We start from the raw sequence: 21,838 nt of genomic DNA, 5'->3' as shown, positions 1-21,838 counted from the left end.
CATTGTTCTGAAGTGGCTGCATTGTATATATTAAAAACAATGAAAATACTACCTGCAACGTTGATAAGGATGGGAAGGTTAACATGAAAATAATAATTGCAAATTACTTTAATTAGGAAAATGTAAAAAGAGGACAAAATGTAAGAAAAATATATGAAGCAATAAAATGTGGTAAATTAGCAAAGACAATGGACTTATAATAGTGAGGCAATTGGATATGAAAATGATTATTTTGCATTATCGGAAGGCTTGGAGGGAGTAGATGATGGTACAGTTACAACAGTTTTTTCACACCATTTAGCAGTATGGATGGAGGTGATGGATGAAAGTGAGTGTATTAAAACAGGAAAGAGAATAACAAGAATAAATTAAACATTTTGGGATAAAACTGGAGAGAGAGAGAAGTATTGCAGTTATAGAAGGATCATATAACCATGAAGAACTTCTATAAAACCTGGTTTGAATGATGGATTGAATTTAAAAACAAGTATAAAAAGTGTTTGTTTTTTTCCAATGGTAGAATTATATAAGAAAGGAAGAGAAAGTAAAGTGCAGGAAAATGTGTAGAGATAAATTAGAAAATGTAGGGAATAATACAACAGAGTTTTATGATATGGAAAAAGAAATATATAAAAGAAATTGAGAAAAATGAAGGCATTACTGTTTAGGCAGATATATTATTTATGAAGGATAATGGAGGAGGTATCTGCATATTTGGATAAAATAGAAAAGGAGAATATTACTATAATGAGGGCAATGAAAAATATAAAAGGAGAGGTAAAAAAACACAAGCAATTTATGAGTATTGTAGTATAGCATGTGGAAAATATGCATAAGAGCAAAAAGAAAGAAACTAAGGGAGAATGGAAAGTAAAAAAATCCAAAACAAGTTAAAAAAGAATTTGAAAAAGAAATTACTATTAGTGAATTGGATGAGTACTTAGAAAAGTAAACATTGATCCAGTATCAGGCCCAGATGGTGTAGAGTATGGAATGTACAAGAAACTAAAGGATTGGCAGAGAGCATTTTGTAAATATACTGAATGAATAGTTGAAGGAAGGGTTTGTTTGTGCAGAGTTATATAGTGGTACATTAAACTTTACATGGAAGGCAGATGGAAAGAAGGAAATAAAAAAATTGGAGATCCATCATATTAAATACAGATTATAAAGTTTTATGAAAACAATACAGAGAAGAATGAAAGAAAGCATGAGGGGTATTATGGAGGAAGGTATATATGGTATAAAAGGGAAGGAAATGGATATCAATAATTGTTATTGATTGTCAGAGAAATTGTGGATGATATTATAAGTAAAAGGGAGGATGTGAAACTTATGGTAGTTGGTGTTAGCCAGGCATTTGATACAGCAGAACATGACGCTTTGTTGGATGTTATTGAGAATTATACAATGACTGGCCATTAATATTCCAAAATGAGCATGCTGATTGGTCAGCCCATTCAGCGTGCTCATTGTAAATCCGAGCATATACTAATGGAAAAAGGTCTGGTCACCCAGACTTTTTTCATTGGTATATCCTATAACTTTTATTTTATTTATTTATTTATTTTTAACAAAAATAAATAAAATCCGAAATCCAGATTCCAGACATACCAGAGAGACAGGATGGAGAAAATACTAAGAAAATCAGGTAAGTTATTCAAACTAAAGACGCGTACCTGATTTTTCTTGTATTTCCTCCATTCTATCTCTCTCCTGCCCCTAAACTGTCCAAAACATTTTTTTTAATTTACAAAAAAAAAGAAAAAGAAAAAAGGAGCAATAGAGACCTTCTTTTCTCCGTTGCTTCCTTTGCACAGCACTGATGTACTGCATAAGCATGGGAACACAAGTCCCATACACATGCGCAGCACACCACACAAAGCCCCAGGATACTGGAAAAACATGGAAGGGCACCATGGAGGCATTATGCAAAGACATTATTTAAGAAAAGTATGTTTTTTTTCTTAAATAATGTCATTGTATAATAGCAATAACTGACTCTGTGGTGTGTTATATTGAAGATTTACCCATGGTTGGCTTTATTTAATCACTCAGGCTTTGCCATAATGATTAAACCACACCAACTATGGGTAAATCTTAAATATACCACACTAACATCATCGGTTACTGCTTAAATATGGAATAGGTAATAGAATTAGGAGAGTGTGTATATCAGCATATCAAAATAATAGAGTGACAGTGTTAGTGAATGGATGGCTGCGTAAAGAAATATGCATGACGTATGGTATTAGACAAGGATGCCCCATGAGTGGAATATTGTTTACACTGGTTATGAATGCAATAGTGAGTGAACTAGTTTATAAAATGAAAGATGCTAGATATGTGATACAAAAAGAAGATGTGATTACAGCCATTTTGACATATGCAGATGATATAGTTGTAGTTGATGAAAAGAAATTATGGATGAGGGAAATGTTGGTTTGTCTGAATGGATATTTAAAGGAAATGGGAATGGTCTTGCTTAAGGATAAAAGTAAGAGTTTAGGTGATGTGTTGAAAACTGGGGGGGGGGGTATTTTTTAATGAATAAAGTGTCTTTGTTAGAGATAAAATTTGCCAACAAAAGCAAAAAACACAGCATCAATGGGACCAGACAGTGTCCCAGGCTGCGTCCTACATGAACTCCAAGAAGAGCTAAACCCAAACATAAAACTACTGTTCAATCTCAGCCTTACTACAGGATATGTACCTAAAGTGTGGCGTACAGCAACAGTGGTCCCTCTCCACAAAGGTGGTGCCTCAACGGATCCTGAAAACTATCGCCCCATAAGCCTGACTAGCTTGGTCTGCAAAGCTATGGAAAGGATCATCATGGACCTCATAAATAAAGATATTGGGGACCTACAGACACTGGATCTTACCCAGTTCGGCTTTGTTAAGGGCAGATCCTGCCTCTTAAACCTGGTTGATTTCTTTGAAACAGTCACCAAGGCCATTGATGAGGGGAAGGTGGTCCACACAGCCTACCTGGACCTCGCAAAGCCTTGATACAATACCCCACTCAGGCATTATAGATAAGCTCACCAGCTTAAATATAAACCCCTATGTCACTAGATGGGTTGCAAACTGGCTCAAGGACAGAACCCACATGGTTAGAATTGCTGGAGCCATGTCAGACTCCAAACCAGTTACAAGTGGCATCCCACAAGGCTCAGTCCTGGGACCTCTCTTGTTCGGTATATATTTCTTGGTGGTACAGGCCAACACAGAAGGACTGTGGCTGACCAAGTTCGCAGATGACTGCAAACTGGGCGCCATAATTGACTCTCCAGCCGACACAAGCATCCTCCAAAAGGGCCTCATAGAAACAGACAACTGGTGCCAGAGCCATAGCCTCAAGCAAAATGCCAAAAAGTGTATAGTCATCCCCTTCGGCAAAAACAAAGTGCCCACAAATTACCACATAGGTGGTAATCCATTAAGTACAGAAGAAGTAATTAGGGACCTGGGGACCCAAGTTGATAGCAATCTCTCATTTGACAACCACGTGGCCAAAGTGGTTAGAAAAACATTTTATATAGCCCACCTAATCATGAAGAGATTCACATCTAGATCAGGGGAGGTCATCGTGCCTCTTTACTCATCCCTCATCAGGCAATGCCCCTTTTGGGATGTACCTTACCAAACACCTGCAGCAACTGGAAAGACCCCAAAAGTACCTCACCAAGAGGATCAAAGGGCTCAAACAGATGCCATATGCTGCCCAGCTAAAGAAACTCCAGCTCTACTCAGTGGCATACCACCTGCTCAGAGGTGATCTGTGCCTGACGTATAAAGCCATGTCCAACCCAGAATTAATGGACATGCTGCACCTCAGAAAATCCAAATCCCATCGAGCTACGCTCGAGAGACTTGAACCTCAGCACTGAAATAAATAGGACATGCTGGAGGGACAGATTCATAACCCAGAGGCTCCCTTCACTCTGGAATAAAATCCCAGTCCAGGTTAGGCAGAGTCCCTCATTGACTCTCTTCAAGAGGAATCTTGATGAGTGGATGGGAGATCATAGGTTTACCCCGGGTATCACTTCTGTGTCACTGTTAGACAAAGGCACAGTATACTAACCTCGAAAAAGGGCATAGCAAAATTAATTTAAAATGGGTGGCGAAAGCCAAACACACTCTGGCTAGGCTTATAAATGCCCTAGGGCAGATAGCCTAGTATGAACCTATATTTATGATGCAATGGAAGTGTTTGATAAAAGAAATGAATTAAACATGTCTTATGTGGAGGACATATAGATTAGCATTCAGGAAAAAGATTTATCTGGTGAATTCTGTATTAATGGGAAAAATAGTATAGATGTCAAATGTTTATATGATCCCAGAAAAATGTTGTATATGACGTGTTGGGAGGTTGGCATAATGGTTAAGGTATTTTACTTACAAACACAAAGTGCAGAGTTTGATTCCCGCATGGGTTAATTGGCTATGCTTAAAATGCCCCCAAGGGCACTTAGCGTAGTAGAAACCTATGATCCTATGATGATGAGCAAAGATGAATGGGGACCGGAGTTACTAAATCTAGTTATTTATTTTGCTTGTTTAAACTTGTATAGGGTATAGAGTATTAAAGTGGGTAAAGAATGGAATGAGAAATGAATAGTGAAGATTTGTATATATAAATACAAAACGTTGTGGCAGATAATGAGAATAAGAAAAAGAGAAAAAGACTATAGAAATTGTTGTTGTTTGTCTTTCGGCTTTTCCCGTTTAGGGGTTGCCACAGCGGAACTCCGGTCCGCTAATGATTGGCAGTAGATTTTCACGAACGCCGAGGTGCCAGCTCGACGTCCAACCTTCAACGAAGGCACACCCATTTAAGCATGTCTTTCGAATGCCCATCCAACTCTGGGGAGGACATTTAAATATATCAAGAAAAATACTGACATGGAAAATAAAAATACAAAAATGATACAGAGAAATATAGAAAGATGTGGTATAATAATGGGATGGAAGAATATTATTATGTAAATACATGGGAAAACCTAGCTGAAGAAATGATTAAAGCCATTAAAGTAAGGAAAAAGTGGTGTACCAAGATAGTAGAATGTCAGGATTTCAAATGGAGACTGGTAATAAATAAGTTACAAGTAAAAGGGAATACACTACATAAAAAGAAAGTTGAAAGAGTGTGTTTTGTTAGGAGGAAGAGACAACGGAGCATTTTTTTTGAAATGTAAAAGAGTGGTGAAACTCTGGAAAAAATTGCGTGAAGAAATGTTTTGAGAATATTAATGACATATACAATATAGATATGAATATGATTATATATGAATATTATAAGAGCAATACGAATGAATATATGAGAAGGGTCAATAATTTATTTTATGTAATATGGGCTATTTGGAATGAAAGACTGAATGGATTTTTTTTAATGAGGAATAGATTTTGGCTGATATATTGAGAAAAATTAGGTTACTGTTGTAGAAGAAGGAGTGGGGTCAATTATGGGAGAATAACAATGAGGATGTTATAAGAAACATTATAAATGGGGAAAACAGAAATTTGTTTAAATGTGCCTGTAAACATGTACATTTTGTAAATATGCAAATAATGTTTTTATGTTATATTTAAGTATGAACCCCTACTCTTTTGTTAGTCAGATAGCAGGAGGGCCAAGACAGGAAGAGAGTGACAAGCAGTAATAGCAGACAGAAAGGAGGAAGTTAATCATGGAGATGTGTTGTGTATTAGCACTGATTGTGAATTAATTGATGGAGAAATGGAGGAGAAAGATGATATATTGGAGACAAATAGTGTGGGCAAGGAGTTTTCATTCTGCAAGTAACACATTTGCAGGAAGTTGGTTTGGATACACAAGACATTATGTGTAATGTTAGGTGAAAGTGAGCCAGTGGATGAAAATGCAACATCATGAGTAGATACTGTTGCAGAGAGACTGGAAGAAGGATGATTCTTGTGGTGTCGAGGAGAGTCCTGTTAATGTTGACAAAAGTGGATTTGATTGAGGATATATTTTGAAGGAATCTGGTAAATCTTGTGCTTCAGTTGCAGCAGGAGAAATGAACTATAAAAATATGACTGGTAGCAATGTTTTTCAGTGGCAAAGACATAACATTAGAATTAAAAACAAAAAAGCAGCAATAGACAGATATGTTGTTTGGGATAATATAACAAAGTTGTTTGGTGTTAAAGTTGAAGACATAATGGCATTCATCCATACTAGAAAAGAAACATTTTGAGAAGTGATTTTTTGACAATTTTTTGCAGGCAGAAAAATTTGGGTCTATATCATAATCATGAAAGATGGAAACCGTGAATATGAAAACGTCGACACATAATGAGCAAACTACCAGAAGAGTGAACCACCAGAACAGCAAAAGGCAAAACATCGAATGGATTTGTTCAACCAGCAGGTCAATTCTGGGGATAAGGGTATATACCCTTTTCCCCACTGTAGTACGATCTCAGAGTTGGTATATTTAAGTGGGGGGGTGCAGGGGGCTTGCCCCCTTGCAAAAGTTTGTTTTGTTATTGTTTTTTGTAGTTGGTTTAGGTATACTTACATGGCACTATTGGTTAGGGAAATCTGTTCGATGTTGTGGTTTTCGCTATTTAAGTGGTTCACTCATCTGGTAGTTTGGTCTTTTTGTGTAGACATTTTCGTATTCGTGGTTTTTGTCTTTGGCAATTATAATATAGACCCAAACATTTTTATCTGCATGTGATTGCAAGAAGGATCAGGAGACATGGAACAGTTATGTTGTTAAAGGGATAGGGATGGGGTGATGTTAAAAAGAAAAGTGAAACTGCAATTCAGAACTTCAGAAACAACTGAAGCAGAAGTCAGACAAGTTTTAGAAGAGACGTGCAAGCAAGTTTGGGACATTAGAAAGATTGCTTATGAAAAAGAATATGGACTGGGGATGGGAAGCAATGATGTATTTGGAATGTAAAAATAATGAAACAATGCATTTACATAATGGTGTTACAATTAATAGTAAATGGGCATTGTTGAAGTTTTGAGGGCAACCACATGCATGCTACTATTGTGGGGAGAGGAAGCATCTGATAAATTAATAAAAAATGTTTTGAATGTGGATAAATTGGTCATACTGTTGATAACTGTGTAAAGCTTTCTGAGCAGTATGCTAGTAATGAACACTACTGGTTCAATTGCAATAAAAATGAAACACAGGAAGAAGAAATTTCAAATATAGAAAAAATTAGAAGACCAAGGTGAAAAGTAGGAAAGGTAGAAAAAGAAGTTATAAAAAATAGTGAGGTGAAAGTGGATGATAAAGTAGAACTTGAAAATATTTTTGAAATTCTAAGTGAAGAAGAAGTGGAAATAGAGGAAGTGTGAAAGATAAGGAGAATGGGACTACAGGAAAAAGGGTAAAGAAAATTAAAAAGAAATTGGCATTAAAACAAGTTGCAAAAAGGGAAAAAGGTTAATATTAAAATTGTGTCATTGAATGTTAATAGTATGACAAATTATAAAAGAGGATTGAATGTTGTGAAATGGTGTACTGAATAAAAATATGAAACTGTATGTTTTCAAGATGGGAGATAATAAATGAAAACATAAAAAGCAAGTAAAAGTTATGTGTCGAGGAGAAATAAAATAGACATTCAGAGAAGATATGTGTTCGGTGTAGTTATGATGCTTAAAAAAAGGATGTATAAAGGTTCTGGATAATATAGTAGTTAATCCAGATGGATGTTTACTAAGTGATGTCAGGTACAAGAATGTTGTATTAAGGCTGAGAAGGGTGTATGTTTTTACAATTATAAAGAAACAGGAAGAATTGTTTAAGAAAGCAAGTAAATTGTAGTACCTAAAATTAATATTATAATGATGTTGGACTTTAACAATAAATTTAGAAAAACAAAAGAAAAAATAAATGAATATATTAGTACAAGAAAAGACATGCCTGTGTTTGGGCAAATGAAACAACATAAGGAAAGGGAGGATGTATAAAATAGGGTGCATTAAAGACAGGAATTGATTACATCATTTTGAGAAGGATTATACAAAGTTAAAAGTATGACAAAAGACAATTATTTTTCTAATCATAAGGGGATATGGCAGAGGTTTCTAATGTAAATGGATATGTGATAGAAGCAAGAAAAATAAAAGAAGATGTGGGGTTCGAAGAAGAAATGGAAAGTTTGTGGGTAGAATATCTTAACTATGAAGTCTTTTATAAGAATATAGAAAATTAGGGATTACAGTACAAAATAAAGTTTAAGAACATGCATGTAAAATGGAAAGACATTATTGGAGAAGACAGAAAGAAATGTATACGAAAATTGTTGAAGAATATGAAAAAGTTTAGTTAGAAATAAAAAAGAGATGAAAAGAAGGGAACAAATTATATATAAGATAACATGGAAAAATTAAGAGATTATTATGTAATCAAGTGTATGTAGTTAAGGGTATATGGAAGGAATTGTGTAAAAGGTTTTAAAAAAGTACAATTGTTAGTATGAAGAATGTGAAGGGAGAGGAGGTGTATAATCTACATGAAATAATGGAAGTGGTTGAATTTTTTCACTGATATGTATGAAGCAAGGGAGAGATGAAAGGGAGAAATACAGAATGTAAATAACTTGGATGAAGTGATAAAAAAAGAAACTGTGAAAAAGATTAGTTTAAAAGAGCTAGATGAAATATAGAACAAATTAAAAGGCAAAGTATTCAAGGGCCAGACAGTCTAGCCTATGAATTTTACACGAAAAAAGATTACGAAAAAAGCAGTTTTGGAAGTAATTTATTTTTAGTTAGAAAATGAGATTGTGGCTATGAAAGTATGTGATGGGGTGGTAATGATGATGTTTAAGAAATGAGAAAAGAATGAAATTAAGAAATGGAGATCCACAACTTTAAATAATGTGGATTATAAAATAATAGTGAACATTTTGCAAGTTAGATTAGGAAAATTAATGAAAAATTTTGTTGTTGAAGAGGTATATAATATAAAAGGAAGGAGTAGTAAAGATATGTTGTTTTGATTGTAAAGGAAATGGTAAATGGGATTTTATATAAAAGAAATGAGGTTCAAATAACAGCATATCTTATTGAAAAATCATATGATAGTGTTAGCCATTGCATTTTATTTGCTGTATTAGAATGTTATGGTTTGCATGAAAAATAGAAACTTGATTAAATCAGGTTATTTTTATTAATTTAATATAATTTAATGCATGGATGATATAATAAGTATTGCAAGTGAAAAGAGCTGTTAAGCAGGGGTGTCTTTTAAGTGAGATTTTATTTACTTTAGTGATAAATGCAGTGATTAGTATGACTTGAAAAATGTGAAACAATGTATTTTTGTATTTAGGGATAAAATCCAAATCCTTATGTTTAGTTTGTACACTGATGATTTAGTTATTATTGCAAAGAATAAAGAATAGATAATGGAGGAAATGTTTGAAGTGCAAGCCTTTATGGATAAAGTGAGTTTGAGGATAAATAAAGAAAAGAGCAAAGGGTTTAGAATAGGATTGTGTAGGTGATATAATGTAGGAAATATATTTGGTAGAAAAATAAATTAAGCAGAGAAGAGCAAGGTTATTTTGAATTAGGTAAAAGATGGGGCATAAAATGGAATAAGAAAAAATATTAGAAAGGAATGGTATGAATAAGTGACGAACAAATATTATTATATTAAAGTATGGGATAATACAGAAGTAAATATTGAAACAAGCTATAAAAGAACAAAGGTTAACATTTAAAACAGATAGTGAAATGTAACATTTTGTGTGGTGTTCCATGTTAAGAAAGTAACCTGTCAAAGCAGAAATGACATTTAAGCAAGTACTGTATAGATTGTGTGATATTTATAATGATGTAGAAATTATGGAACATTTTTCTTAGTATGTGAAAGTGCAAACATTATAAGGGAATTATCTCATAAGGAATTTAAATGTGAGTTTTATTTTAAATTAAGAATGGATATAATTATATATGGATGGTATAAAAATTGGGGGGGGGATTTGTATATTTTGTATATTTTGTAAATTATATAGATAGCTTCCTAATGGCTATTATATGGGATCTGTGGAAAATGAGGCATCAAAGAGTTGTTACATAATTTGAAAAAGCGTGGTAGTAGTATAATATAGATGATTAAAATGTGTGCATTTTGAAGAATGTAGGGGAGATTAATTAAAATAGCTGTTTGAAAATAATGTGTGATCAGATTAATTTTTGTTTCGGTTTGTCCTGAACAGTAATAATGTTTGGCTTCAAAGTAAGGGCTTGTATATAGATTAATATGTAATGGTTTGAATAAACATAACATTTATCTACTCTTTTCAGTAGGTGCCATCGTATCTTTTACATCTAACTGAGCTTCCAGCAACACAAGCAGATGGGACCTCAGTTTAATGTCTCAACCAAAGGATGACACACTCAGGAGCGCAATACCCCACGTAATGGTGCAGTGTGGTGTCAGCAATTAATCTACCTGGTATGGTAAGGGAACCCACATCTTTCTCCACCAAAGATAGTGTGCTACCTGTTGTGCCACTAACACTGCTACAAGGCACCTTCCACACACCTTATGTGATGTGGGGCTTGGGGACAACTGCATAAAAGTAGTGGATGGTGCAATAAAAGCTTCAAAGCTTTCTTGCCACCAAAGTATATTCCTTCTGCAAGCTTCACAGAACTGACAGTCAGCTAGCAAACTTCAGGGCTGTGCAGATATGTACCCTTCTGAAGAAAGCCTTCTGTAATTTCAGTTTTAAGGGAAAAAAGGTGCTTTTCTGTCATTTTTTTTAAATATTTTATGTTATGAAGTATTATTGTAATGCACTGTTGTGTCACATATAGGGGTTTTTGCTTGGAGAATGTGTGAAAAACTTTGTAAAAATCTTTTTACTATACTGTTTCTACAACTTTACATAGAATTCTTACATGAGGGGCAGGATATTGTGTTTTTGTGAACTGTCATTAAACTTTTTAACTCAAAACCTTTAGTTTTCTGTCAGGAGGTTTACCAGCTCACCCATGTTCTGCTATCCACTTTTCAGACTCTCTTCTCAGCTTTACCATGAAGCAGTTATTGGTCTCCTCAGTTCTTCCTTCTCCCATCTGTAAAAAGCAGAAAATTTCTCGGGAGTCTTCATATGTCAGGCCAGTTATCTCACTTTCTCAGCTGCTGATAGGTGAATCTGCTGTGACCAAACCTGGTTTCTTAGACCACTCATCCTTGTCTCGTAGTCCCATTATTGTAGCTCCTCAGGAATCCACTAAGGACTGAGAGAGCTAGTTACATCCTATGCAACCATAGGGTTGCCTCAGTGGGTAAGGGGGAAACCATTCTTGTTACTATTATGGGAAGGATTAGATGAATCCTAGGCCAAGATGCCTGATTCCAGGTTAGTGCCCATGACAGGAGTTGTTCATTTCTAGGGGGTTTTCCAAAGAAAAGAAAGCAAAGACCTAAAAATGTCACTTTTCCTGTTTCTTCAACTATGGAAAGGGATGACTTGCTAGATTTTGCCAATGGATTACTTTCTGCCTTTTATGTTTTAAATCCTATTTCTTCACTGAATTCAAATAGAAAAATAAAAATAAAAACATTTCCCTCACACTGATTCCAAGCCAGAAGTGCAGGGACTCAAGGAGGAGTGTTTTTTTTCAGAAAATTCTCCCCAGTCTGAAGATTCTTATTCTGAGGAAAGTCTTTCTTCAGCTTTCCCAGAAGAGTTATTTTCTTCTGACATTACAGCTAAAATGAAAGATTTATTTCACTGAAAACAGAACAAAATCACTGTTACCAAGAAAAAGCATTATGATTTACTATAACTGAATTTTCCTTAGACTACAGCTATCCCTCCTGTTTTATCAGCTTTAGCGGATACAGCTTGCAATATGCCCGCACTCAACCTCTTGACCCGTTCCCCAAAAAATTACACAAAGTATATCAGACACTAATATCTGGATTTAATCCTAAATCAGATCCTGCAGTTATTTCTTCATCAAAGCCATCTGCTACAAAACATATCATGAATGCTAATCCAATTCTCTATGATAAAAACATGAAAGCTTTTGGTAGATTTGGGAAGAAAGTTTATTATTCTGTTACCATAACTTTAACTTTCAGAATTCTGCACTGTCAGGCTAACATGTTAATGTTTTACTGGCCTCTTTTGAGAACATGAAAAAGTTAACTTGTAATCCTCCATCTTCTAAGGTTAAAACTTCATTAAATTCCCTAACTGTGTCTGCTTCTCAAGTAACCAAACACTCCTTAAAGTTCTGCTATGATTTTGCTGATGCTGTATTCAGAGCTGCTGCTGCTGGTTTAGTGATGAAAACATTTGCTTGGTTACATTCTCAAAATTTACCAGAAGATGAAATAAATGTCAAGGAGGCTCTAAGAAGAAAATGGTTGCCTCCCAGACCCAAGGACAACCCAAAACATAAGAATAACTATTTGTCTCTTCAAGCCCCCCCACACACCTTGACCACAATTTAATTCTGTCCCTCATTCTAGGCCTTCATATTCTCAGTGGCATCAGAACATCTCAGACAAATGGGTTCTGAGAAACATCCAACAGGGGTAGAAATGACAATGGGAGTCCCTTCCTCCTTTTCTGGGGGACTTTTACTCATCTTTACTCTTCCTGTAAGCCAAACATCCCTGTTGCCTCCAGTTATGAAGCATGTTTCCTCAGGGAGTCATATAACTAGTGCCCTCAAATAAGGAAGGCACAGGGCTTTATTGAAGGATCTTTCTGGTGCCAAAGAAAGAGGAAACTTAAAGACAAGGTCTAGATCTAGTCTTTCTTAATCTCTATGTCAAAGTTTTCCTGAACCTGGCTTGCATTATCCATTCCGTGTCTTACCCTTTAGTCAATCTATCACATCAAGGGTATTTACAAAATGTCTGCCTCGAGTAATTGCTTGCTGCAGACTTCAAGGTATTCACATCTTTCCATATTTGGATGATTGTGTTATATTTACAAATTATTTTTCCAACTGCCAGTATTCCCTGATGCATCAAGAAACTCTTACTTAATACAGGGTTTCAAGTAAACTTACGAAAATCATCTTGTGTCTCTTCCCACAGAATATTTTTTTCTGGGATTTCTATTAGATATTTCCCTATGAAAGATTTTGTTTTCCTCTGGACAGAGTCCAACTGTTCAAAGAAATCTTTCTAAACTTTTCTAACCAATATCTGACATCTGACAAGGAAATTTCTCAAGATTTTGGATTTTGTAACCTCTATGATTATCGTGATTCACTTGGACAGGCTTCATAAGAAAAAATCAGTAGTTTCTCAGATCAGCAACTTTTCAGACTCCAGTGCTGGAGTTTGAAAAATGGAAGGTTCTGTGGTGGGCAGACCAGTTTTCTCTCAACCTAGGTCTCCCCTTCTTCTTTTCACCAGCTATAGAATAGGGTAAAAGTGCAAAGGCTATGGAACAACCAGAACAGATAAATGCACATAAATGTCAAAGAGATATTAGCAGTAATCAATGCTCTAAAAGCATTAAAGTCATATCTGGTCTCCAAGACCTCTGCAAGTTATCACAGACAACACCGCAGTGATGTGGTACATAAAAAGACAAGGAGGTACCGGATTATACCTCCTCTGCAGACTTCCCATGATTGAATGGAAGGTAGTAGTTCTGATCAAATTGACTCTTCAGGCTTCATATATTCAGCCTGAGCAAAGCATTATAGCAGATAAGCTGAGCAGGACCCCTGACTCATGAATGGAAACTGCATATGGGAGTCTTCCAGGAACTAATCCAACTGTGGAGAACATCTCAAATAGTTCTGTTTGCCTCCTTTCAAAATGGGCAATTAAAGAAATTCTGCTCCAGGGCTCCTTGCAAACAGGCCTGGCTGGAAAACAGATGCTTTCTCATTTCCACTTGCAGCAATGTTCCTTTATGCTTTTCCAACCTTTCCTCTGGTATTCAGGGTTCTTCTTAAAGATCCAAAAATATTCCCCAAATATAGTAGTGGTGACTCCCTTTTGGCCGAGGCAACAGTGGTTCTCTCTTCTTTAAAAAAAAATAACCAAGGGAAATTACCGCAGCTGGATTTACTTTAACAAGACAGGGGTTGTTTGATACACTCCACCCTGAAAATACTTCAGTTGACTGCCTGGATGATAGAGGTGTAATAACATTAAGCAACTTTTTTCTGTGGCTGTGCAGCAAGTTCTAATGGAGGCTAAAAAAACTGCTACTAAGAAACTATATATGTACACATGGTTGGTGCCACATTAAGAACCAGGACCCTTTTAAGGCCCAGATGCCTCAGGTTGTTGAAGTCTTGTCAAATGTTTGCTTCCCACACATAGTGCATGTGAGCTTCTTGCATACTAAATATCTTGTACTTGGAAATTAATGTCATCTGTGTGGAGCCTGCATGTCCTCCCCGCGGTTGGGTGGGCATTCGAAAGACATGCGTAAATGGGCATGCCTCCGTTGGAGGTTGAACATCAAGCTGGCACCTTGACATTTGTGATAGTCTACTGCCAATCATTAGCGGACCAGAGTTCCACTGTGGCGACCCCTAACCGGGAAAAGCCGAAAGACAAACAACAACAACATAACGTCATCAGAGAAGATGTACCTGTTTTATCTATGTATAGTGCAAATACAGAACACTTATCCATTTGTATCTATATATCTTAAGAACTCACTATGTAATGTATATTTGTAAAAATTTATATGGTTATGAGTATCTTAAACGTATCTGCTATAGATGTTTTTTTGTCAGATCTCTGCTGAAAACGGGCTTTGCCAGGTTGGGCTTTCCCAGTCAACAAAGACAGACAGACAGATAGATAGGTTGACAGATAGGCAGATATAAAAACATTTTTGTGAGCCTTTCTTACTCTTCTATCCAGGTTCCTCTTTGAGCCATTTCTGTTTGTGTGTCCTTAGATCCTCCTATTCATCCTGCCCTCAAGTCAAACAGTTTTTGAAAGGGATTTTAGATATCCTTCCTCTCAGAAAATAGGCTGGTCTTCTGTGGGATTCTAACTTTCTACATGAAAAACTAACATACCTTCTACTTGAAGCAGCAAATCAGGTTGGTTTGGGGTGCTTGACTTGGAAAAATGTTACTCGTAGCTCTGACTTCTGCAAGAAGGGTATTTCAGTTACAGCCTATTATGGTGAGTCAGCCCTACCACTTTTCCACAAGGACAGGGTTTATTTGAGAACAAATCCTTCTTTTATGTCTAAAGTAGTTTCACAGTTTACCTTTAGCCAGTCTATTCATCTACCTGTATTCTTTCCAGATCCCCAAACAAGGGAGAAATAATCTTACATACTGTGAATGTCCACAGGCAGTTTAGACACTGCTTGGAGAGAACAAAATCCTTCAGGAAGATGGATCAGCTATTTGTTTTCCATGAAGGATAGACAAAAATGACAATCAGTGTCAAAAACAACAGTTTCTAGATGGGTGTATCATGTTGTTTCTTTGTATTATTCTCACATTAACAAGTCACTTCCAGGCAGACTCATGGCACACTCTACTTGGACTTTTACTTCTACAGAGGCTTTTTGGAAAGGAGTGGATTTTAGAAGTATTCTAGAAGCAGCAACTTGGCCTTCTGTAGATATTTTCCCAAAGCATTATAAACTGAATTCCTTCTCCAGGTTCATAACAAGTTTTGCTGGGACCATTCTCCAGGATCTCCTGGATTCTTAAATTTATTCCGCCTGTCTCTATATTCCTATGTTTTAGTAATCTACCCATACAGTTTAGGTTGCTGCAGCACTGATCTTATGCTAAAATGGTCTCTTTAAATAGTTTTGGTTCTGAACAGATACTAGGCAATCATGTGACTACTCTAGTTACTTTGAAACTGGGCTATAAGTGCTGTTTATTCAAATGTTTTTATCTGATGAAGTTTTCTAGTTTTAGAAGATGAAAGCGCTTATCTTACAATTTTATTTCAGATTGTATTAATAAAGGCTAGTGGATATTACTATAATGGTTTTTCACAGCATTTATTTCAGTACATGGAATTATACCCCTTGGACATTTGACAATTGTTGCTACATATCACACTAATCCATATTATTCATAGATGTTCACTGATATTTAATCCTCAAAACATAACACACACACACACACACACACACACACACACACACACACACACACACACACACACACACACACACACACCTGTACTACACCTACAGAGAAGTAGTGCTGTTCACAGTAGAAGATTGCTGTTTAATGCTAATTTATAATGAAAATTGTAATTGTATAATATGTTGGAGCTTTTCTCCCCGGGCCTCCACTGAAAAAGGGCTCTTCAGCTCAGTCGGGCAATTCCGGTCAACAAATGTAAAATAAATAAAAATTAATGAATTAATTAATTAATTAATTAATTAATTAATTGCCAATGTAACCACTACACCAGCATCATAGGGATGCTGCACTTATTTTGCCCACAGCACATATAGGCGTTCACCTGTAAAACTCAAGACCCTATACGATATCTGACAAAAATCATAATTGCCTAATATAATATGCATTTGCTATACATAAAATTGACATGTCGCAGCCTTAACACAAACTTATGGAAAATCTATATCATGGCAATTTTCACACCAAGGTATTTTACTTATTGTCATTATGAATACACATATTAATCTGAGAATATCAATCATATGTATTAGCAGAGAGCAACATCTTATTAGGTTCAGTTAATTTAGGATTGCCTGCAGATTCGCTCATTTTCTACCACAATCCACAATTTATAAAGAAGCAGCAGTAGGGTTGATAAAATGCCATATGGGTATATAGTAGGACAGTTATACATCAACTTAGGATAGATATCAGGGCATTGATTGACAAGCAAATGAAGTACACCAACAGTAAATCCCAGCAATGTATGTGAAACCTGCAGAATCTGCAGGTATACAGAGTACTCCGCAAAGTAAAATACACAAAGGTTGTAATAGCAAGCAACATCTTACATGGGAAAATGTGCCTAGATATTTTGAAAATGAAAATGTATACACCTGACTTAAGTACCATTTGTCTATACAAAATTCATACATTTAGATTACAGAATGGAGAAGCACCATTAACAGAGGTTTCTACTAGCTTACCTTCTCCTAAAGTAATTGTGTCCACCTAGGGGAATAGGGAAGAATGTGAGCACCTGATTTATGTACCATTTGTGCTATATATAATTAATGACGTTCATTTGCATGAAATGTTTCTGAATCACATTAGTGTAAGTCAGAGTATGCACAGTAGGCTATAGCTGAAATTCAATGTTTAGAGTTCAGTACAAGTCACAGATATTAGCCAATGTCCGTTTAGGTGTACAGGACACCTTTACTGCCCACCAATAGACTGATGTGTCATTGTGTCAAATCTAAAATGTGACAGTGAAGCAATTACATATCATTCCTTTGCTACCTGCAGACTGAGTGATACCACAGTGAGCAATTTTCTGAAAGCATTTTTTACTGTTATCCAAGAGATAAGATGTAGATAGAGACTAGGCTGATGCACTTGTGTCCCCAGCTGGATCAAAGAAGAGACTCCTTAGCTGCTGGTCATCTACATGGGACATGAGGCAAAGATGTGAGAAAGACAGAACAACATTGCAATGAACAACAAATGGAAGAGACTCACCAGGAAGCTTTATAGATAGGATGAGATCTTCATGACAGATGTTCAGGTTTGCTGCTGATACAATAACATTTACTGTAGGTAGCCACAGCAATTGCTTGGACTGCCCAGGTCCACAAAGACCCTCTGGAGCCTTGCAGTAAGTGAGATATTTCATACCTTAACATGTTCTTCATATAGTTTCCATACAAAAGAAAATTAACTCCTTGTGTATTGTAAATGTGGTATCACTGTAGCTTGTTTCCAGTCGTAACACTGTGTGAAGCCCTAAATCTCCTCTAATGGAGGCCCATGGCATATATGCAAATTACCCTTAAGAACTCAATACCAGACAGTGAAAACTCTAGCATGGCTGGGTTTTTCTTGCAGTTTTTACTGAATGGTTTGTCTTTGTGAACTTTTTACCCTTTGGTTTGGATGTTAATTGGGATACTATGCAGGCACCTTAATAATTGTTGGCATCGGCTGGGTTTAAAGATCCTGTGTTTATGTATAGCTAAACTATTCACTTATGCTCTGCTGATGAGGTCAATAGAAAGGCTGAAACGTGCGTGCACAAAGCTTGCTGGATTTGGCTTTATTGGCCTGAATGTAGCCATAACGACAAAAAGAAAAAAAGTCACGGGCATTCAAAAGCTATGTAGCTGAAAGAACTGATGTCCTTAAGGGGTCATTTCCATATATCCCATGGGCCTCCATTACAAAAGTTTTAAGGTATCACACAATAAAAACTCTAGCTTGGCTGGGTTTTTCTTACAGTTTTTCCTGAGTGGTTTGTCTCTGTGGGCTTCCTATTGAAATGTTCACTCTTGAAATGCTGAGTACCAACATGCCAAAAAAAAAAAAAAGACTGAAAAAACATATGAACAGCAGATCTTGAAGGTCACTCTTCTCATTAAAATTTCTTTTTGCAGGGGGACAAGCCACGCCTCCACCCCCCCCAAACCTACATATGTGCATGAGAGAGTCAAACAGACTCTGAGGGAGGAGATACAGGAGATGTTGGAACTAGGGTTGATTCAAGAGTCCAACAGTCCCTGGGCCTCCCCAGTGGTGCTGGTGCCAAAGAAGGATGAAAGCACCAGGTTCTGTGTGGACTACAGGAAATTAAATAGTCGCATAGAGTCAGATGCTTACCCTATGCCTACGACAGATGAGGCCCTAGAGAAGCTGGGTGTGGCTAAGTATCTTACAACCATTAATCTTACCAAGGGTTACTGGCAGGTGCCCTTGACTTCCAGTGCTAGAGAAAAGACAGCCTTTGTGACTCCTTTTGGCTTGTATGAATTCACAAAGATGCCCTTTGGGATGGAAAATGCCCCAGCAACTTTCCAGTGGCTGGTAGATCATATCCTAGAAGGAGCAGGAGGTTTGCCCTTGCTTACTTAGATGATATTGCCATCTACAGCCATTCCTGGCAAGATCACCTTTAGCATGTCAGGGAGGTGCTGGGCAGACTACAGATGGTAGGGTTGACCATTAAGCCGAGCAAATGTCAGGTGGGTATGGCAGAGGTCTCCTACCTGGGACATAGAGTGGGGAGTGGTAAGATCAGGCCAGAACCTGCCAAAGTAGAAGCCATTTAGGCATGGCTGCACCTGTTACCAAAAAGCAGGTGAGCAGGGTACTACAGAAAGTTTGTCCCCAGTTATAGTACCATAGCTACTCCCCTCACAGACCTGACAAGGAAGAACAGAGCCAGCCAGCAAAATGCCAAGTTGCTAGGATAGAGCCTGGGGTTGCAAGCATATGATATGTCAGTGCAGCACCACAGTGAGATTAGCAATGCCAATGCAGATGAGTTCTCAAGACAGGTAATCGGGTAAGGTATACTCAGATAGACCTAACCCTCTCAAGCAGCGTTTCTAAAGGGTCACTTGAAAAACTAGCTTCAGTTCTTCGGGGGGGGGGGATGTGTGAAGATAGGTGAAGGCTGCCAGCCTAGCCAGATAGAATTTTGTAGATAAGTGTGTCATTTTTAAATATTAATGTAAGCCACAGGCTTGTTCTCTTAAATGTGAAAAGACTGCATTGGATACTGAACTGCAAAAATGTAACAACAGTGCACTCTGCTATAAGAAAGCTAAGTCAAGCATTTTATGACTGTCTTTGATGTCAAAATTCGGAGTCGATATGTCCAGAGGGAGGCATCCTGCTATTATTTGAAGACCAGAGTTAATAGCTAGAATTTGCATGTATAAATGTCCTTTATTGCTCTGGTTTCTGACCGGGTGTAAAGAATATAAATGTAGTTTCTGTTCGCCTGGGAACACCAGTGAAGTGTGAAGAATGATGTCATGTGAAGCAGCTCTATGTTATCAATTTAAAGACAGACAATCAGAGAGCTCAGAGCATTTTGTCTTGAGAACATCCAGCATCACCAGCACTGCCTGTTTCTATATGTAAGTTATTTAGAACTGTGTTTTCTCTTAGAAATAGCTAGGGATTAGGAAGATTAGACTAAATGTTTTTCTGTGTTGATGTTAGAACTTTTCTACGGTATTATTTTAAGTATTTCTCTGTGATATCTCAACTCTTGACTAGCACTGTGTAATAAGAAGTATTGTCTTGTGTTTTTATTATTTATTATTAAATATTTTTAAACATTTTAACGGTGGCAGTTTTATGTAGAGTTAATTTAAGCTCTAGAGTACATTGCATGCACATAGTGATACTGTACCAAGTCACTCTAATAAGCCTTGACTGTTCAGTCACACTTACCATTTGGATAATAATATTGCACAGTAATAATTGGACACCCTTTTAAGGGCCTTTGAGTAGCTGATAAATATTAGCTGGGTGGTGGCAATGATTTCTACCGTGTAGTCTGGGTAAAAGGGGCACAGCTGGAGAACCTGTGCCAGCCTTCCCCAGGAGTGTCTGTGTGGTTGTATATAACTCTTATCTCAAAGTGTGTGTGTGTCAGATACTTGGGCAGGGACACGAAGCACTGGTTTGACAGAGAGGGTGCTGGAGGTTTTAGCTTGCCCACTAGCCTGAGATCAGGACCCTATAGCTGTGCCAGTGGGGATTCTTATTGTGGACCTGGAGAGAAAGGGAAGGGAGAAACCAGCCCCAGACTTATTGTGATTTCTGTGTGCTCTTAAGGGAAATTGTACTTTACTGTGTGTGTATTTATTATCTTTTCCCTATATGGACGCTTTTTGATTGCTGGGCCAGTGCATGGGCATCACAGTATACATGAGTTATCACATTTGTGATGTTGTGCTGCCGTGCTGTGGCCAATGTGTGTCTGTATCACCATGAACATAATGCACAGGGATATACCATTGTATATACCAGAACAACCACAGAACATGTGATTGCAGCATGTTAGGAATAAGCATGGTATACATGCTGCATGCATGACAGTTATTCACTAATGGCAAACTTTTTCTCTGTCATTATTGAAGCAGGATTGTGATGTTTTCTGTGCCTCAGCTGTGAAGTGTCGCCTAACCTGCTGTAAAGTTTTGCTGCTCACTTGACAGTAAAATATCCACTTCTCCCGTTTAAAGCAGGACTGCTGTCTGGCTTAGTGGACAGATATTTGCTCCATTAATGCAATGTTGTCAGTTCTATCCTGACCATTGCTTCTGTGATTCTATATTTGTGTGGACGCCTGTGACCTGCGGATTGCTATTTATGGGTATGCCTAGACAGCCGAGTTCATGGTTGCAGGTATAGGTGAGTCTGTGCTGGGCTGCCCTTTGTGATCATGTATTAGTCCCTATAACATGAACACAGTCATTCCTCCCCCATTTGTAAAGGGGTCACACAGTTTACAACATCACAGCAGTGCCATTGTGTGAACTGGAACATTAATTTATGTATTTGTGTATGGTGGACCATGCTGGGGCTACATCCCTGCTCTTTTAGCTTTCTATGACCTCTCCAGTGCAGTCTGTATGTGTATTGTCTGAGTCCCACATCCTAATCTTTTGTATGATACCGACATTTGTCTGTTCTCTGGTGTCCTTTTTAGTATGTTTTTTACCCACCCCTTTCTCCTATTCCATTTCCTAACAATTTATCAATGCTAATTTTCTTCAAATAACATACATACATAAATAAACACATAAATAAAACAGGGGACTATTCCCACAAAAAATACCTTTGCCCTCAGAACTTTGTTTACATACTTCCATCATGTATGCCTCCCTTCTTTACCCACCCCGTTTCTGCTCTCCTATTACC

This window comes from Protopterus annectens, chromosome 13.part0 (genome assembly GCF_019279795.1).
Source record: "Protopterus annectens isolate FY-2018-M chromosome 13.part0, PAN1.0, whole genome shotgun sequence".
Lineage (NCBI taxonomy): Eukaryota > Metazoa > Chordata > Ceratodontiformes > Protopteridae > Protopterus > Protopterus annectens.
Note: the sequence above shows the minus strand (reverse complement) of the source record.